Source organism: Stomoxys calcitrans, chromosome 4 (assembly GCF_963082655.1).
Source record: "Stomoxys calcitrans chromosome 4, idStoCalc2.1, whole genome shotgun sequence".
NCBI classification, from domain to species: Eukaryota; Metazoa; Arthropoda; class Insecta; order Diptera; family Muscidae; genus Stomoxys; species Stomoxys calcitrans.
Genome location: NC_081555.1, coordinates 146,509,974 through 146,529,286, shown reverse-complemented (window position 1 = coordinate 146,529,286; position 19,313 = coordinate 146,509,974). Strand labels below are relative to the sequence as shown.

General features: G+C 35.1%; 1 protein-coding gene and 1 non-coding gene across 4 annotated transcripts in view; both read right to left on the bottom strand.

Moving 5' to 3' along the window:
- LOC106095307 (TWiK family of potassium channels protein 9) overlaps window positions 1-19,313 on the bottom strand; it is a 175,790-nt gene that overhangs the window by 24,724 nt on the left and 131,753 nt on the right. The gene's annotated exons all lie outside the window — the stretch shown is intronic.
- Trnam-cau (transfer RNA methionine (anticodon CAU)) lies at window positions 6,689-6,760 on the bottom strand. The gene has a single exon. It is a non-coding gene; the product is annotated as a tRNA-Met (tRNA).

The window sequence follows — 19,313 nt, the reverse complement described above, 5'->3', positions numbered from 1 at the left end:
GTTTAGGTTAAGGTTTAGGTTTAGGTTTAGGTTTAGGTTTAGGTTTAGGTTTAGGTTTAGGTTTAGGTTTAGGTTTAGGTTTAGGTTTAGGTTTAGGTTTAGGTTTAGGTTTAGGTTTAGGTTTAGGTTTAGGTTTAGGTTTAGGTTTAGGTTTAGGTTTAGGTTTAGGTTTAGGTTTAGGTTTAGGTTTAGGTTTAGGTTTAGGTTTAGGTTTAGGTTTAGGTTTAGGTTTAGGTTTAGGATTAGGTTTAGGTTTAGGTTTAGGTTTAGGTTTAGTTTTAGGTTTAGGTTTAGGTTTAGGTTTAGGTTTAGGTTTAGGTTTAGGTTTAGGTTTAGGTTTAGGTTTAGGTTTAGGTTTAGGTTTAGGTTTAGGTTTAGGTTTAGGTTTAGGTTTAGGTTTAGGTTTAGGTTTAGGTTTAGGTTTAGGTTTAGGTTTAGGTTTAGGTTTAGGTTTAGGTTTAGGTTTAGGTTTAGGTTTAGGTTTAGGTTTAGGTTTAGGTTTAGGTTTAGGTTTAGGTTTAGGTTTAGGTTTAGGTTTAGGTTTAGGTATAGGTTTAGGTTTAGGTTTAGGTGCTCTACATGTCGTATCACAAATCGCGATCCACCATGCCAGTCAACGTCTTTTGACAACACAACACACTTGCTAAACTTTTATAAATTCTTTGCTATGATATTCTTTGAATAGAAAGCATTCAACTTAAATGATCTCGAGCTGCTATATGTTCGACAAATCACAATTAAAATTTTGTGTTAAGAGAAGATCTCATTAAAATTTAGTTTTGAAAGTTTTTATTCCAAAAAACAATTCATCGAAATAAAATTTTGGCTTTAAAAAAAAAATTATTAATTTTGCTTAAAATTTTGTCTTCAGAGTATAATTTTTTAAACCTTGTCTTCAGAGAACATTTCTTAAAATATTGTATTCACAGAAAATTTCATAGAATTTTTGGCTATTTTCGAAAATTTCACTGAAATTTTGGCTTTAAAGAAAATTTTATTGACATTTTGACTTCAGAGAAATTATCATCAAAACATGGTGCTTTGGTTATCATTGGTGTAAGGTGTTATCCAGTCGTCACGATTCCATTGCTGCTATTCCCTACTTCTTTCCTTTCCGTCTCCTATTCTTCATGAACATTGGACTTTGGGAATGATTTGGTGATATTTTTTCCAAAACAAACATTCTAATGATCTGCACAAAGTCATTTTTCCAATCCGAATACTTTTGGGTGATTTGTATTACGGATTTGCTCTATTTTGGCTATGGGCCAAAATAATTAGGCAAAAAAATTAGTCTATAGCCAGGAGACGACATACCAATTAACCATTGGATGGATATGTTTGTGACTTATGTTTTGGGATAGCTTTCTGACAAGAAAAGCAATAACACAAAAAGTGGCCATCGAAATATTGTGTCTCCTTGCCAAAAAAATAAAAACGCAGCAAGGGGGAAACGTCTAGAGTGGAAATATGTTTGTTGACAGATTGGTTGACAGTGCGTGCTGAAATTGTGACATTTCACAGATTATCCTAAAACAATTTGTGTACGGCGTCTAAATTACAGAGGACCATGAGAGGGCGGGGGCAATAAACTCATTTAGTTGAAATTGAGATTGATTGTTCCGTGAAATTACTTTGTTGTGTGGGCGGTAATTTCTTTAAGTACTTAATTGAATGAGGTGTGAATAGCCAAAGGCAAATACTAAAATTATTTGTTTTGTGAGAGAAAATTCGTAAGGGACAATTTGAAATTTTTTTTTTCATAGAAAATTTCTTAAAAAATTTTTCTTTGGAGAAAAGTTCATTGAAATTTTACGGTTATATTTTTAAATTTAAATTTTTGTCTTTAGAGAAAATTTTATTAAAATTTTGTGTTTAGAGAAAATTTCATTGAAATTTTGTCTTTAGAGAAATTTTCATTGAAATTTTGTCTTTAGAGAATATTTGATTCAAATTTTGTTTTTAGAAAAAAATTCATTGAAAGTTTGTCTTTACAGAAAATCTCATTAACATTTTCTCTTTAGAGAAAATTTCATTGAAATTCAAATAGTCTGACAATTACATTGCTCGATGAAAAATTTTAAATTTTTAACCCTTTCAGAACCAGCTTTTGTATTTGTGAAAATTTTGTTTAAGACAAAAATTTAAAATTTTGTCCTTGTGAAAATGAAATTTTGTCTTAAGAGAAAATTTCATTAAAATTTTGTTTTTACAGAAAATTTCATTGAAATTTTGTCTTTGGAGAAAATTTTATTGAAATTGTTCTGCCACTTGAGCACAAATTAAAATGCCGCAATCCACTCAAAAATAACTATGACTTAATCCGCCATTGTCTTAATAGGTCAGTTAACCTATTTGAAGCGTTTTAAAAGGTAAGAGGCCGGCCACCTACATAATTGAACACAAATTTTAATGTCATACTCGTAACCTACTCCCAAATACATTTCATTTGAACCCCGCATAGCCATGATCTTCTAATGTTTCCATTTGGAGGGGGTTGGGGGATCCCTTATTGATATGTACTTCCAATATGTCTGTTTGGGGAACTTTTGGGATTGGAGTGGCTCTCGGGTTACTGGGACCCAATTTTTAATACTATATTCGTATTCTACTATCCAATAGTTTTCATTCGATACCCATATTGTTCCGATCGATTAACCTTGATTTTGAGTGTTGTTTTTAAGGTAAACGGGGGAGGGTCCGCCCCCCTTACCAATATCAACAAATTATGTAGCCTATTGCATCTTCCAGACCATATTCGTAATCTACTCCCGAATAGCTTTCATTTGAGTCCCATATTGTCATGATAGTTCAAAATGCTTATTTGAAGGGTCTTTTTGGTCCGAGGCAGCTCCCTAGGCACTTTGACCCAACTTTTGATATCAAATTTGTAATTTACTCCCGAATACCTTTCATTTGAGTCTCATATTGTCCCGATCGGTCTATTTTTATTTTGGGTGTTACTTTTGGGGTAATGGGAGGGACTGCCCCCTTCCGATATCAAAAAATTATATAGCGTTTTGTTTCTTTCAGACCACCCTCCACAATCTGTGAAAATTTCAAAGAAATCGGTTCAGCCGTTTTTTAGTCTACAAGGAACAAACAAACTTACATACCCACAAATAAAAAAACAAACACAAATCCATTTTTATAAAGGGTCATTTTTTAACTATTATCTTTTTTTCAACACTGGTTTAAACAATGGGTATGTAAACAAGCAGAATTGTCGATCAGCCATAAGCAAGAGCTACTAATGAATCCAGCAAAAGTCACAGTTTGGTGAGGTTTATGGGCTGGTGGCATCATTGAATCGTACTTCTTCAGAAATGTGGCGAATCGCAACGCAACTGTGAATGGTAAGCGGTATCGCCCAAAATGCAAGATCTTGCAAGAATTGCATGACATGTGGTTTCATTAAGAAGGTGCCACATGCCATACAGCACGCGTACCAATAGACTTATTGAGAGGCAAGTTCGGTGAGCCTCTTGAGGCCTAATTCTCATCATATTTGGCTGAAATTTTGCAGACCACTAACATGTTAGCTATATATCGTCTGAGTCGGTGTATAACCTGATATAGCTCCTATATAAAACGATTTCCCGATTTTATTGCTTGACCCTGTTGAGCGCATAGTCCTTATCCGATTTGGCTGAAATTTGGCACAATGACTTTTTCTATGACCCGTACCATACGTGTCAATTATGGTCTGACTCGGTATAAAAATTCATACAACTATCATATAAGCCGATCTCCTGATTTTACTTTTTACGCAATTATTATCCGATTTAGTTGACATTTTGCACAATGGCATCTTCTATGATTTGCAACATTCGAATGCACTGTTCATATCCATATACCCTCCATCATAGAATGGGTGTATACGAATTTCCGCATTCTGTTTGTAACTCCTCGAAATATTCGTCTAAGACCCCATAAAGCATATATATTCTTGATCGTCATGACATTTTAAGTCGATCTAGCCATGTCCGTCCGTCTGTCTGTCGAAAGAACACTAACTTTCGAAGGAGTAAAGCTAGCCGCTTGAAATTTTGTAGAAATACTTCTTGATAGTGTATGTCGGTTGGGATTGTAAATGGGCTATGTCGGTCCATGTTTTGATATAGCTGCCATATAAACCGATCTTGGATCTTGACTATTTGAGCGACTAGAGGGCACAATTCTTATCCGATTTGGCTGAAATTTTGCATGAGGTATTTTATTATGTCTTCCAACAACTGTGCTGAGTGTGGTTGAAACAGGTCCATAAACGGGTATAGCTGTCATATAAACCTATCTGGGGTCTTGACTTCTTGATCGTCTAGAGGGCGTAATTATTATCCGATTTGGCTGTAGTTTTGCACGACGTGTTTTGGTATGACTTCCAACAAATGTGCAAAGTATGGTTTAAATCGGTCCATAACCTGATGCAGCTGCCATATAAACCGATCTTGGATCTTGACTATTTGAGTGACTAGAGGACGCAATTCTTTTCCTATTTGGCTGAAATTTCGCATGACGTGTTTTCTTGTGACTTTTAATAACTGTGCCAAACATGGTTCAAATCGATCCATAACCTGATATACAATAGCTGCCATATAAACCGATATGGGATATTGACTTCCTGAGCCACTAGAGGGCGTAATTATTATCCAATTTGGCTGAAATTTTGTACAACGGTTTCTCTCGTGACCTTCAACATATGTAATAAATATTGTTCGTATCGGTCTATAACCCGATACAGCTCCCATATGAACCGATCCTCTATTTACTTCTTGAGTCCCTTAAGGGCGCAATTCTTACTCGAATTCGCTGAAATTTTACACAATGACTTCTACCATGGTCTCCAATATTCAAACAAATTATGGTCCGAATAGAACCATAACTTGATATAGGTCCAATATTATAGCAATTATTTCCTTTTATTCTTTGTTTGCCTATAAAGAGATAACGGGCAAAGAACTTGACAAACGCGATGCATGGTGGAGAGAATATAAGATTCGGCCCCGTCGAACTTAGCACGCTTTTGCTTGTTTAATTTTGTTTTATTTTTAAATTAGAATTTTAATTTTTTATGTGTTTTTTATTATTAATGACGTTGTGTTGTCTTTGACGCTATATGGAAAATCGCATTTAATAAAAGAACAAAGACATGGCGGTGCATTTTATCGTTCTCTTCATCTTAAAGTGCTATTTTGGACCACTTAACCCCATTTTGTGTACAACAGCAATGGGCCTGTCACATTTTATTAACAACCTGGAGATAACTGACAATTTGATGGTATTTTTGTTTTTATGATTCAAAAATTAAAGTGGAAAGCCAAATGGAGCAGAGGGAAAAAGTGAAAATTGTAGACGCTGCTTGCAATAAAAATACAATCGCCTACACTTCTGCAAAGAGAGATATGTGATAAAGCGTCAAACTATATGTTAAAATTGTCATGTAAAACATAATAAGGCGATACAGTGAGAAAAGTTTAAAGTTGTTAATTCGCATTCTAGAAATATATTTTATATTTTTTTCTATGTTCAATAGAAATGTAAGATAGTAATAGCTAAGCCGCAATATGACATTTAACCAGTACGAAAAGCCAAAAGTAGGGCGGAGCCGCCTATATAATACCCTACACCGCCGAATATACCTACTAAATTTAATACCTAGAACCTTTGTCTAAGACTAGTTGGACTTTAATTTTGAATACCTATCGTATAGAACCCTGCATATTTTCTTACGATACGACCTATTATATATGTAGGGAAGTCATATGTAACGTTTCTTGTAAATTTTGTAAAGGTTGGACCCAACAGTCGATCTATATGACAGCTATATCCAAATCTGGACCGATCCGGGCCAAATTGAAGAAGGATACCGAGTGGCCGAACATAACTCACTGTCCCAAAATTTCGGTGAAATCGGACAGTGAATGCACCTTTTATGGGCCCAAGACCTTTAATCGGAAGTTCGGTCTGTATGGGGGCTATATCAAGATATAGTCCGATATAGCTCATCTTCAAACATAATCTGCCTATGGACAAAAAAAGAATCTGTGCAATGTTTCAGCTCAATATCTCAATATTTTTAAGGACTGTAGTGTGATTTCAACAGACAGACGGACAGACATGGCTAGGTGGTATTTGATTTTTACGACGATCAAGAATATTTATACTTTATAGGTTCGGAAATGGATATTTCGATGTGTTGCAAATGGAATGACAAAATTCGGTGGTGGGTATAAAAACCAATTTAAATTGTGTGCTGTTGCTCTCTATAATCGCATACAACTTGTTCGTCGTAATTTCCTCTGATAATTATACTACCCAATGCTTGGGATACATATAGCATAGGGTACCTATAACTGTACATAACTACCAAGGATTAAACCTTTCGGTAAAGGTATGTTAGTATATTCTGAACATAACTTCCAAGCAATGTGTACCGTTGATATGAACTCAAGCCGAATGAACTCTCTGATACCAATATTTTCTATATATTAAAATGTGGCTTCGAATTTTGCCGACAAACCGCCGTTATAAACCCTCAGAGATTTACAACTATTTTCCACCCATCTCCTTCAGAGGGAAACATTTTGAAAGCTTTTTTTTAAACTCTGTATAAAAAAAAAATGTTTTCACAAAAGTAGTGAAGTAGGGATATTGTTACTAAAGTATCATATATCCGTCCTACGTGTGATAGCAGAGCAAGGTTTCGATCCTCGGACCTCTGGGTTATGGGCCCAGCACGCTTCCACTGCGCCACTCTGCTTTTGGTCAATTGTACAGCTAATAAAGCCAAATAAAATTTACACAAAATACAAGTTTACATGTACACACACACACACACACACTCATACATAATTTGACCCACATTTGTTATATTAAGCTCATACACACTATGTTTGATAGAAGGTTTTATTTACGAACTTTCTTTCGCCAATTTTTTGGCTACAACTTTTGTATACAACATGTTGTTTTCGCTAACTTTACAACCAAACGGTTCGAAGGAACAAATCTCATAAAAGGAAAAACTAAAGCAACAGGTAGGTATTTCTTGACTTTTCATTTACGTATTTCCAAACATCTTTCCTTTTCATAGACATGTTCTCAAATGTGTTTCAATTGTTTCTCAACATTGTTGCTGCAACATTTCATGGTCTATAAAATTGGAAAATCGTTTGTTTTGATAGGCATACATTATTTATAGCTTTCGGTTCATTGGTATCAAATAAATATACATAATTTTGTTTAATATGTATTTTGATTTTTCATTCCGGGCAAAATGAAAAATGTTCTGCTTTTAAATCATTGTGTAGGTGTTAACTTATGAGTTTTTAATAAGTAAAGGTTTCAAAAGATTTGTATTTTTGAGTATATCAATGTCATAAAGGAATTATTACGAATTTTCTTTTTAACAAGAGTATCAGTATTGCAGCGAAGGCATTAAAAAATAAATACAGAAAGAAAGCTTTTGAGTCTGAATAATTTTTTTGAATTTGACTGCAGGAATTTCAAAACATAAGAATTTAGATGATATTGTCATCATTGAAAAACAAGAAAATTCGGTAAAATATAAAAATATTAACAAGTAAAAGCGTGCTAAGTTCGGCCGGGCCGAATCTTATCATTTGTCGAGTTCTTTTCCCTGCATCTCTTCTTAGGCAAAAAAAAAGGATATAAGAAAAGATTTGCTCTGCTATTAGAGCGATATCAAGATATGGTCCGGTTTGGACCACAATTAAATTATATGTTGGAGACCTGTGTAAAATGTCAGCCAATTCGAATAAGCATTGCGCTCTTTGTGGGCTCAAAAAGTAAAATAGAGAGATCGATTTATATGGGAGCTGTATCGGGCTATGGACCGATTCAGACCATAATAAACACGTATGTTGATGGTCTTGAAAGAATCCGTCGTACAAAATTTCAGGCAAATCGGATAATAATTGCGACCTCTAGAGGCTCAAGAAGTCAAGATCCCAGATCGGTTTATATGGCAGCTATATCAGGTTATGAACCGACTTGTATTTTATTTCACATTTTTGTTGAAAGTAACAATAAAAAACGTCTTGCGAAATTTCAGCCAAATCGGATAGGAATTGCGCCCTCTAGAAGCTCAAGAAATCAAGTGCCCAGATCTGTTTATATGACAGCTATATCAGGTTATGAACCGATTTTAACCATACTTGGCACATTTGTTGGATATCATAACAAAACACTACGTGCCAAAATTCATTAAAATTGGATAAAAATTGCGCCCTCTAGAGGCTCAAGAAGTCAAGACCAAAGATCGGTTTATATGACAGCTATATAAGGTTATGAACCGATTTAAACCATACTTGGCACAGTTGTTGGATATCGTAACAAAACACGTCGTGCAAAATTTCATTCCAATCGGATAAGAATTGCGCACTCTAGAGGCTCAAGAAGTCAAGACCCAAGATCGGTTTATATGGCAGCTATATCAGATTATGGACCGATTTGAACCATACTAGGCACAGTTGTGGGATATCATAACAAAACACGTCGTGCAAAATTTCATCCCAATCGGATAAGAATTGCGCACTCTAGAGGGTCAAGAAGTCAAGACCCAAGATCGGTTTATATGACAGCTATATCAGGTTATGGACCGATTTGAACCATACTTGCCACAATTGTTGGATATCGTAACAAAACACGTCGTGCAAAATTTCATCCCAATCGGATAAGAATTGCGCACTCTAGAGGCTCAAGAAGTCAAGACCCAAGATCGGTTTATATGGCAGCTATATCAAAACATGGACCGATATGGCCCATTTACAATACCAACCGACCTACACTAATAAGAAGTATTTGTGCAAAATTTCAAGCGGCTAGTTTTACTCCTTCGGAAGTTAGCGTGCTTTCGACAGACAGACGGACGGACAGACGGACGGACATGGCTATATCGACATAAAATTTCACGACGATCAAGAATATATATACTTTATGGGGTCTTAGACAAATATTTCGGGTAGTTACAATCAGAATGACGAAATTAGTATACCCCCCATCTTATGGTGGAGGGTATAAAAATTGAAATTTTAATGCAAAAGTTTAGGTTTTTCCCGATTGCAATTGGAGCAATATGGGGTGGGGTTAGGCCTAAGTGGCAGTCTACCATTACTCTTATTTGGACTTTTATGATACCACAGGAACAGGAGAAAGAATATGCTATAAAATTCCTACCGTTGAACCATTCAGATCGCTTTTAAAAGTCTAACAACTTGCGGATGAAGTTCACTTCCGCTAAATCTGACAAGTTCACAAAGAAATGAGGAACTAAAATAGAACTCCTTCTTAGTGCCATTGCGGGATAAACACACAGTAGATATTCTGTAGTCTCTACATCCTCGACATCCTCACAGCTCTTACAATCTTTAGTCTGTCAGCATGTTTTCCAATAAGACAGTGATATGTCATGATGGACACCATGACTGAGACGTCTGTTCTAGACAGCGATAGCAAAGCGCTAGAAATCTTCAATCCTAGATTAGGCCACATAATTTTGGAATGTTCAGCCATTGAGAGATTGAACAATATGAGTCTCAAAACAAGTAAAAGCGTGCTAGGTTCGGCCGAGCCGAATCTTATATACCCTCCGCCATGGATCACATTTGTCGAGTTCTTTTCCCGGTATCTCTTTTTAGGCAAACATATGATAAAAGAAAAGAATTCCTATGATATTGGAGCTAATATCAAGTTAATGTCCGATTCGCACCGTAATTGAACTGAATATTGGAGACCATTGTAGAAGTTGTTTTGTAAAATTTAAGCCAATTCGAATAATAACTGCGCCCTTAAGGGGCTCAAGAAGTAAAATACGGAGATCGGTTTTTTTGGGGGGCTGTATCAGGCTATAGACTGATTCAGACCATAATTGACTCGTATGTTGAAGTTCATGACAGAAGTCGTTGTAAAAAATTTCAGCCAAATCGGATAATAATTGTGACCTCTAGATGCTCAAGATGTCAAGATTCGAGATCGGTTTATATGGCAGCTATATCAGGTCATGGACCGATTTGAACCGTACTCAGCACAGTTGTTGGAAGTCCTAACAACACACCTCATCCAAAATTTCAGTCAAATCGGTTTATGTGACAGCTATAACAGGTTATGAACCGATTTGAAACACAATTAACATAGTCGTTGGAAATGTCAACAAAACACCTCACGTTAAATTTCAGCCAAATCGGATAAGAATTGTGCACTCTAGTGACTCAAGAATTCAAGATCGGTTTATAGGGCAGCTATATCAAAACATTGACTGATATGGCCCATTTACAATCCCAACTGATCTACACTAATAAAAAGTATTCGTGCAAAAGCGGCTAGCTATACTTCTTCGAAAAATTGCGTGCTTTCGACAGACAGCCGACGGAAATGGCTAGATCGACTTAAAATTACATTACGATCAAGAATATGTATACTTTATGGGGTTTCAGAGGAATATTTCGAGGAGTTACAAACAGAATGGCAAAATTATGGGTTGCCCAAAAAGTAATTGCGAATTTTTTAAAAGAAAGTAAATGCATTTTTAATAATACTTAGAATGAACTTTAATCAAATATATAATTGCCATTTTGTTCGATAACCTTTTGCCATCTTCCTGGCAAATTTAGTATTCCACGCTCATAGAACTGCTGCCCTTTATCTGCAAAAAACTGAACCAAGTGCGGTTTTATAGCCTCATCATTGCCGAAAGTTTTACCATTTAAGGAGTTCTGCAAAAATCGAAATAAATGGTAGTCTGATGGTGCAAGGTCAGGGCTATATGGTGGATGTATCAAAAGTTCCCAGCCAAGCTCACTCAGTTTTTGGCGAGTGACCAAAGATGTGTGCGGTCTAGCGTTGTCCTGGTGGAATATGACACCTTTACGATTGACCAATTCTGGTCGCTTCTCCTTGATGGCTGTATTCAATTTGTCCAATTGTTGACAGTAAACATCCGAATTAATCGTTTGGTTCCTTAGTAGCAGCTCAAAATATACCACACCCTCCCAATCCCACCAAACAGACAGCATAACCTTCTTTTGGTGGATATCAGCCTTTGAAGTGGTTTGAGCTGGTTCACCATGCTTGGACCATGATCGTTTTCGACTAACGTTGTTGTAAACAATCCATTTCTCATCTCCAGTTATGATTCGTTTTAAAAACGGATCGAATTCATTGCGTTTAAGATGCATATCACAAGCGTTGATTCGGTTTGTTAAATGAATTTCTTTCAATACATGTGGTACCCAAATATCAAGCTTTTTCACCAGTCCAAGACTTTTTATGTGATAATGAACGGTGGATTTTGGTATATTTAACTTCTCTCCTATCTCACGCTCAGTTACATGACGATCCAATTCGATTAATGCTTTGATTTGGTCATCATCAACTTCATTTGGCCGACCTGAAAAATCCGCAATTACTTTTTGGGCAACCCATAGTATACTCCCATCTTATGGTGGAGGGTATAACAAGTAAAAAGGCATTAAGTTCGGTCGGGCCGAACTTTGGATACCCACCACCTCGGATATAAATGTAAACCACCTTTCGTCATAATCCGGTAAAAAATGCATAATTTATGCACCCATAGCAGTTTTGTGGAAATATGGTCCGAATCGAATAATAAATGTAGCTTTGGGCGGACTTTAAATCCGCAGATCGGCCTATATGGGAGCTATATTAAGATATTTTTTTTTTTTTTTTTTTTTTTTTTGTAATTTTTATTAATGCGATCTATCTAACATTGATATTTAACATTATTCTGGTGTTTTAAATTTCTTTTAGATGGTATTAACCCAGTGGTCAATCCATTTAACATATACATACATAAATTTCAGTTTGAGGAACAATATTTATACAAAGATTTTATTTATGCGATTAGATCTTGTGGTGCTTTTCGTTTTAGCCTTGTAAAAGTTTCCCGATTTGACATTAAGTTGGCCGCTAGGGGGTTTGGATGGTCGTCAATTCTTAATTTATATGACATTAATTGCGATGAAATCTCTTCCTTTACTGTTTTTATGTTTAGATCCTTATGTAGGCGTTCGTTGGTAACGTATGTTGTGGCATTTGTAATTATTCTTAGTACTTTAGATTGAAACTGTTGCAGTAATTTTATATTGGTATTTGAGGCGGTCCCCCATAATTGGATGCCATATGTCCAGATTGGTTTTAATATGCATTTGTATATGAGGATTTTGTTTTCCAAAGAGAGTTTCGAGCGGTATCCAATTAGGTATTTCATTTTTCTCAGTTGAATATCGAGAGCCTTTCTTTTAGTTTGGATGTGTTTCTTCCATTTAAGTTTTCTATCTAGATAAATTCCAAGATATAGGGCTTCATCTTTCTGTGGGATCTCAATTTGGTTCAATTGAACAGGGGGACATGTGGCATGTTTCAATGTATATGTAACTTGGGTAGATTTTGACTCATTGGCTTTTATACGCCATTCACGTAGCCATACCGATAACGTGTTTAAGTACTTTTGGAGGGCATTACTCGCTTTTTGTGCATCTTTACTGACAGCTAATACCGCTGTATCATCAGCGAAAGTCCCGATCACAGCATTCTGTGATCGTGGAAGGTCAGCTGTAAATAAGAGATATAGCAGTGGACCAAGTACACTACCTTGTGGTACACCGGCACGAATATTCTTGATGGTACTTGCTTCACCGGCTTCTTGAACATAAAAATGCCGATCGTTAATATACGATTTAATAAACAGATAAAAATTGATTGGTAACAGCTTTTTTATTTTGTAAAGTAAGCCCTCGTGCCATACCTTATCAAATGCTTGCGATATATCCAGGAATGCAGCTGTACAAAATTCTTTGGATTCAAACGCGTTGTGTATTGTTTCAACCAGACGATGGATTTGTTCTATTGTGCCGTGATTTTTCCTGAACCCAAATTGATGGTCAGGGATAAGTTCTTTTTGATTTACAATTGGCGTTAATCGCTTTAAAAATAGAATTTCAAGAACTTTGGAAAGTACAGACAGCAGACTAATTGGACGATAAGACTTTACTTGGTCTGTGGGTTTGCCAGGTTTTTGAATCATTGTTATTTGCGCAACCTTCCATTGCGGGGGTACAAAGCATCGAGTCAAGCATGCGTTGTATATGTAGGTCAATAAATTTAAAGCATTTGCAGGAAGTTCTTGTAAGATAGTTGGTGTAATCAAATCATAACCAGGTGCTTTATTTGCTTTAAGGGTGTTGATAACTTTAATAACTTCAGCCTTCGAAAATTTTTTAATGGGCAGATCAAGTTGGTGGGTTTCATCTAGGATTTTTTTAATATTTTCTGGTACAACTTCATTTGTATTTGGGGTAAATACATCAAATAAGTGGTTTGCAAATGTAGTTGCTTTTTCTAAGTTACTCTTTGTCCAAGAACTATCGGGTTTTCTTATTGGGTGATTTATTTTTGGGTATCTCTTGATAGATTTGGTCACTTTCCACAGGGAATAATCTGTAGACTTGTTTGGACCAAGACCCTGAATATTTTTTTCAAAATTTTCATTTTGTATATTCTGTAGAAGAAGTTTGAGTTCGGCTGTTGCTTTGTTTAGTTTCCTCTTATCATCAGGAGATCGCGTTCTTTGCCACGTTTTCTTCGCTTTCCGTTTAATGAAAAGTTTTTTCAAGACGTTTGTTGGAGTAGTGTGATTTATGGAGAAACTTTTCTGAGGTGTTGCATTCCATGACGCTAGTTGAATATTGCGGACTAGATGTTCCACTGCATCTACTAAATCTTCGTCTGTTTTAAGAGGAATGTTCTCACTTAGATTCGTACTTAAAAGATACCGAAAATAGTGCCAATTGGTTTTCTTATTGTGTAATGTACATTTTTGGTCCTGTATTATATATTTGCAATGCACGGTAAGGAGAACCGGTGAATGGTCGGAAGAGAGTTCACAGATCGATGTGCAATTTTGTGATCCTTCGGGGATACCCTTTGAGACACAAAAATCAATTAGATCTGGGGTTTTATTTACATCAGTGGGCCAATATGTTGGGGTACCAGAGGATTTAACGTTCAAGTTCAGTTCTTTGATGGCGTAAAACAGTTGTTTTCCCTTTGGAGATGTAAGTCGGGAGCCCCATAGAGGATGTTTAGCATTGTAGTCACCACAAGCTAAGAATTTGTTTCCAAGTGATCTGAAGAAACTAATGTATAAATCTTTTTTAATGTTATGTTTCGGTGGGCAGTAAATTGAGGAGATGGTTAATGGTCCAAGCCAGTCTTCTACTATAATGTTAGTTGCTTGTATCTCTTGCGCGCAATAATGTGTTCCTTGGTGATGTTTTATGGTTTTTCTTATTAGGATCCCCGATCCTCCTCTTGCTTTGCTGTCAGGGTGATTTACATGATAAAAATCATATTGTGGAATTAAAAGATGAGATTTTTGTGTAAAGTGTGTCTCACAAATTAGCATTACATCTATCTGTCTTGTTCTTAGGAATTCCTTTACTTCTAATATATGGTTTGACAAGCCATTTGCATTCCAGAAAACTATGTTGAGTTGACTCATATGGTAATCTGTGAAAGTTGAGCAGTAACATTCAAAATAAGGCTGGTCATTTGCTGCATTAGAGCATTGAGGCTGGTAAGCATTTCCTTAATGTTGGAGACATTAGGGTTACATATAGGTTGTTGTTGTAGTGTTGGCTGGCTTTGTGGGTGTTGGGAGTGAGATTGAAGAGTAGGGTTCTGGTTTATAATATTTTGGACGTTTGTGGAGTTGGTGACAGCATTGGAGTATGAAGCTGGAGCTGTTAGATTTGATTGTTCTGTGATTGCTTGGGAAGTTATGGCTTGTCTTTCTCTATTTGTTCTTTGAGTTGGAAAGTGTTTTTGAAAAAGTTGTTTATAAATGTTGCAACCTTTATAGTTTGCTGGGTGGTTTCCTTCACATAGGGCACATTTCACTTCGCTAGCCCAATTTTTACGTACACAAGACTTTGAGTCATGACTACCAGCACATTTGATACAAACAGATTTTTTTCTGCAATAAGTTTTAGTATGGCCATATTGTTGACAGTTTGCGCATTGTGGTATGGTTTTCTTTGGACGAGGTGCTTCAAATTTAACAATAGTATTCATAAGTCTTGTGACAGAAAAAATATTTTTATTGTTTGGTTTCGTGGATAACGTTATTTCGAATAATGGTAGTGGTTTTTTAGAATATCTATTCTTAATATTCCATACATTGGTGGCTTCGTGACCTTCTTTCAGAAGCTCATCCTTCAGTTCTTCCACATCTACAGTTGGATGAATATTTTTGAGAATCACTTTGAACCCTCTTTCATTTTTCGGTTTGTAGGTATGGAATTCTGTATCCTTTTTTTGAAGTTCTTCAACAATTACTTTATATGTTTCATGGGTCTTTGACATTATTTTTATCTGATCATTACGAAGAGACTTGATTTCGTATTGATTTGGTACGCATTGGGAAAGAAGCGACATCAATGGCTGAATATTTCCAACCTTATCCACAAAGATTGGTGGTGGTTTGGAATGTTCAAGTAAATTTGAATTAGCATCAGTTTGTAAATTTGAACTCATTGCCTGGCTATCCAGAATTGCAAATTGATTTTCAGAAGCTGGATTACTTTTTCCAAGCCAGTATTCGTTTACTGTAGCTTGCTTTTTGTTGGCATTAGATTGGTTTGGACTTTCTCTATGTCGTTTATTCTTTTGGACTGTTTGCCATTCACCTGTTGGATTTGGGGTTGTTACAATGCTTTCGGCAATATTTTGTTGGTGGTTCTCAAAACGGCCAACTTCATTTCCGATGTTGACCGATATAGTCCGATGTTGCCCATCTTCGAACCTAATCTGCCTTTGGATAAAAAAAAGAATCTGTTAAAAGTTTCAGCTCAATATCTCTATTTTTGAACACTGCAGCGTGATTTCAAATGACAGACCAACAGACGGACGGACATGGCTAGATCGTCTAAGATTTTGACGACGATGAAGAATATATATACTTTATAGGGTTGGACATGGATGTGTGGCCTACGGAATGAACAAATGAATATACCCCTAGCCGTCGGTGGTGGGTATAGAAGAGGTATATGCAAGAAGAGTGAGTGAAAAAATCTTTTTATTATTTATTGCTCTTTTAAACATTTTTGTCTAAAATAAATATCGATTGCACTTAATTTATTCCTTTATCCACAACATCAAACTCCTCAAAGCCCTAAATGTCCCTTATCAGGGACAAACTTATCATAGTCATTCTAAGAAAATTAACACAAAATCCCCATGGGTGAAGTATTTGACATAGTCATAAGACTACATTCTGTTGATATAAATCAGGACAAAACTGTTTCACAAATGACTATTCCTTACACTTTAATCCATTTCCGCATTTTGGTTATTAGAGAGAAACCCCAAGCAAGAATAAAACACAATGAGCAATGAATAAGAAACTACCAAATAAACATTTGGTTAGTAGGCCTGGGGAATTCCTTTGCTCAAGCATTGCTCGACGAACTTTTCTATTTCGTTTTGGCTAAATCATATTCGAAAGGACATCCCAAACAAGAGTGACGGAAGAGAGTGAAACGCCTGTATGGCGTAATAGCCATAAATATTAACAAATGAGGGTGGTAACAAAATGTGGGCGTTATTTTCTTCCGAAGAATGAGAATTTGCAATGGGGCATTGTATGGAGCTGAAGCGTATTAATTAAACATTTGTTTTTTCTATGGGAAATGGTAATAATAAATAATTATTGTAATAATCTGAAAAGAATTGTAAATAAATCTTAATTATGGTAGTGAATATTCAGGACATCACGTTCGAGGTTTAAACGATTTGTTAGAGACATGACGTTAATTTTTTTGTGTTTATGAATAGAACGCAGAATCAAATCCAAGTAAAATTCTTTTTAAATATTTTACAATACTTTAGAGATTATTTCTTCATAATGCTAGTAAAACCTATGGAACCATATTTCGATACTATATATGGAATATATATACTATATATGGAACAAAAGTGTCCTTGGAATATTTATTTTCGACAATTAAAGAGCTTTTAGTGAAATACCATGCAAACTTGACTAACAGTTTAACAATATAAGTGCCTTTATCTGAATCCCACATGATCTTTATTGGTCTACAAATTTAAGTTTGGATGTAAGGTGTACTCCATTCTTAAAATACTTCATTTCAGCACGATATTCTCATGATGTCTGATTTAGTGGTGTTTTCGGGAAAGAGGTGGTCCCCCAGATACTAGGCCCTGAAAAAATATCAGCATCGTGCTCTTCTCTCAAATACCATTTATTTAAACCCCATATTGCCATTGGATGAGGCGTCCCCCAAACACATGGCCCCCAAATAGGTTATCAAATTCGTTTTCTAATCTCAAATGCCTTTCATTTGAGCCACATATTGGCATGGTCGAAAAATGTTTTCCCTTTGGGGTTGTTTTGGGAAAGGGATGATGCCCTAAATACATGGTCCTACATTTGGACATCAAATTCGTACTCCCAAATACCATTATTTGAGCCCCATATTGCGATGGTCACTAAAAAATTGATGTTTGTGAGGTATTTTGGGAAAGGGTTAGACCCCCAGAAAATTGGTCCCGAAAATGGGTATCAATTATTGCTCTACCCCCCAATTCCATTCATTTAAGCTCCACATTGACATGGTCGGTGCCCGATTTAGGGGTGTTTTGGGGATTGGGGTGGTTCCCCAAAATACTAAACCCGGAAAATATATCAGCAACGTGCTCTATTCTCATATATCTATATATCATTTATTTGAACCCCATATTGCCATTGCTCTCAAAATTGGATATCAAATTCGTTTTCTAATCTCATTTAAACTCCTTATTGCAATAGGCAGCAAATATGTCCGGTTTGGGGTATTGGCCCTAAAAAAATGTTGGAATGTTCTTGGTAACGAAAATCCTTAGTATCGCCGTAAAAAGAGAAGAAACATCCCATATAAAGAGTATGCAGAAATTTGTGGCTGAATTGCTATATAATAATGGAATTATGAGTGGCTACTGAAATGTTTAATCACTGTTCTACTAGTTCTGCAAGTCTGCTAATGCCAAAGTCTTTTAAACTTGATTATAGTCGACAAGAACATATTTCTTGCTGCAAATGTAAATTTGCCAACTAACATTCAAGAACTTATTTGCCTCTTCTTTGTTTAATGATATACAGTATATATTGATGATTTTTCTTTATCCTTGTGTAATTGCTTAGTTAATTTCAATTTAATTTAAGGTTCGCATTTGTACTAATTCACTTAAGGTCTCTTTACTAACAATTACATTAAAATGAAATCAAGGGAAATTGTAATTACCTTCATTAAGGATGAAACACTAAATGGTGCAGAATCATCCATTCAAGTTATCAAGGCGAAAAAAGAACTAAATCTCATTTTATTTTATTTTATTTTAATTTAATTTATTTTATTTTATTTTATTTTATTTTATTTTATTTTATTTTATTTTATTTTATTTTATTTTATTTTATTTTATTTTATTTTATTTTATTTTATTTTATTTTATTTTATTTTATTTTATTTTATTTTATTTTATTTTATTTTATTTTATTTTATTTTATTTTATTTTATTTTATTTTATTTTATTTTATTTTATTTTATTTTATTTTATTTTATTTTATTTTATTTTATTTTATTTTATTTTATTTTATTTTATTTTATTTTATTTTATTTTATTTTATTTTATTTTTTTTTATTTTATTTTATTTTATTTTATTTTATTTTATTCTATTTTATTTTATTTCATTTTATTTTGTAATATTTTAGCTTTTTCAATTGATTTTTTCTTATTTTATATCAAATAATTTAATTTATTTTTTCTTTTTTTTTTGTTTTCCATCCCACCCCATTATTCATACATTTGTAATGAATTCATGTAAATGCCATGTTTGCAATTGTTTTGCTGCCACCAAGATTACTTATCATCACATTGCACGATGCAAAAGCATTACTGCTGTACTAGTCAGTCTGGCTATGCTGGAGAAAAACGTGTCACCAAGTATTGCCAATGGCATCCAAGGTGATTCCCCTGTCTCCACCTCAAGCAGAACATACTACCTTCAGCTAGTCGATAAATTTACACACATATCTGATTGCCATGTTGTGCTGTACTACCGTTCATGTGTAGTACCAGCACTAATACCCAGTTGTAATGGATTTCGCGAGGAATTATTCCCGACACGCAACATGTTGTCAAAGTATTTAAAACAATGCCAACCACATCCTGACTAGCTAGTCTCGGTTTTTGTCTGTGTCAGAGTTTAGTCCATATTGTGC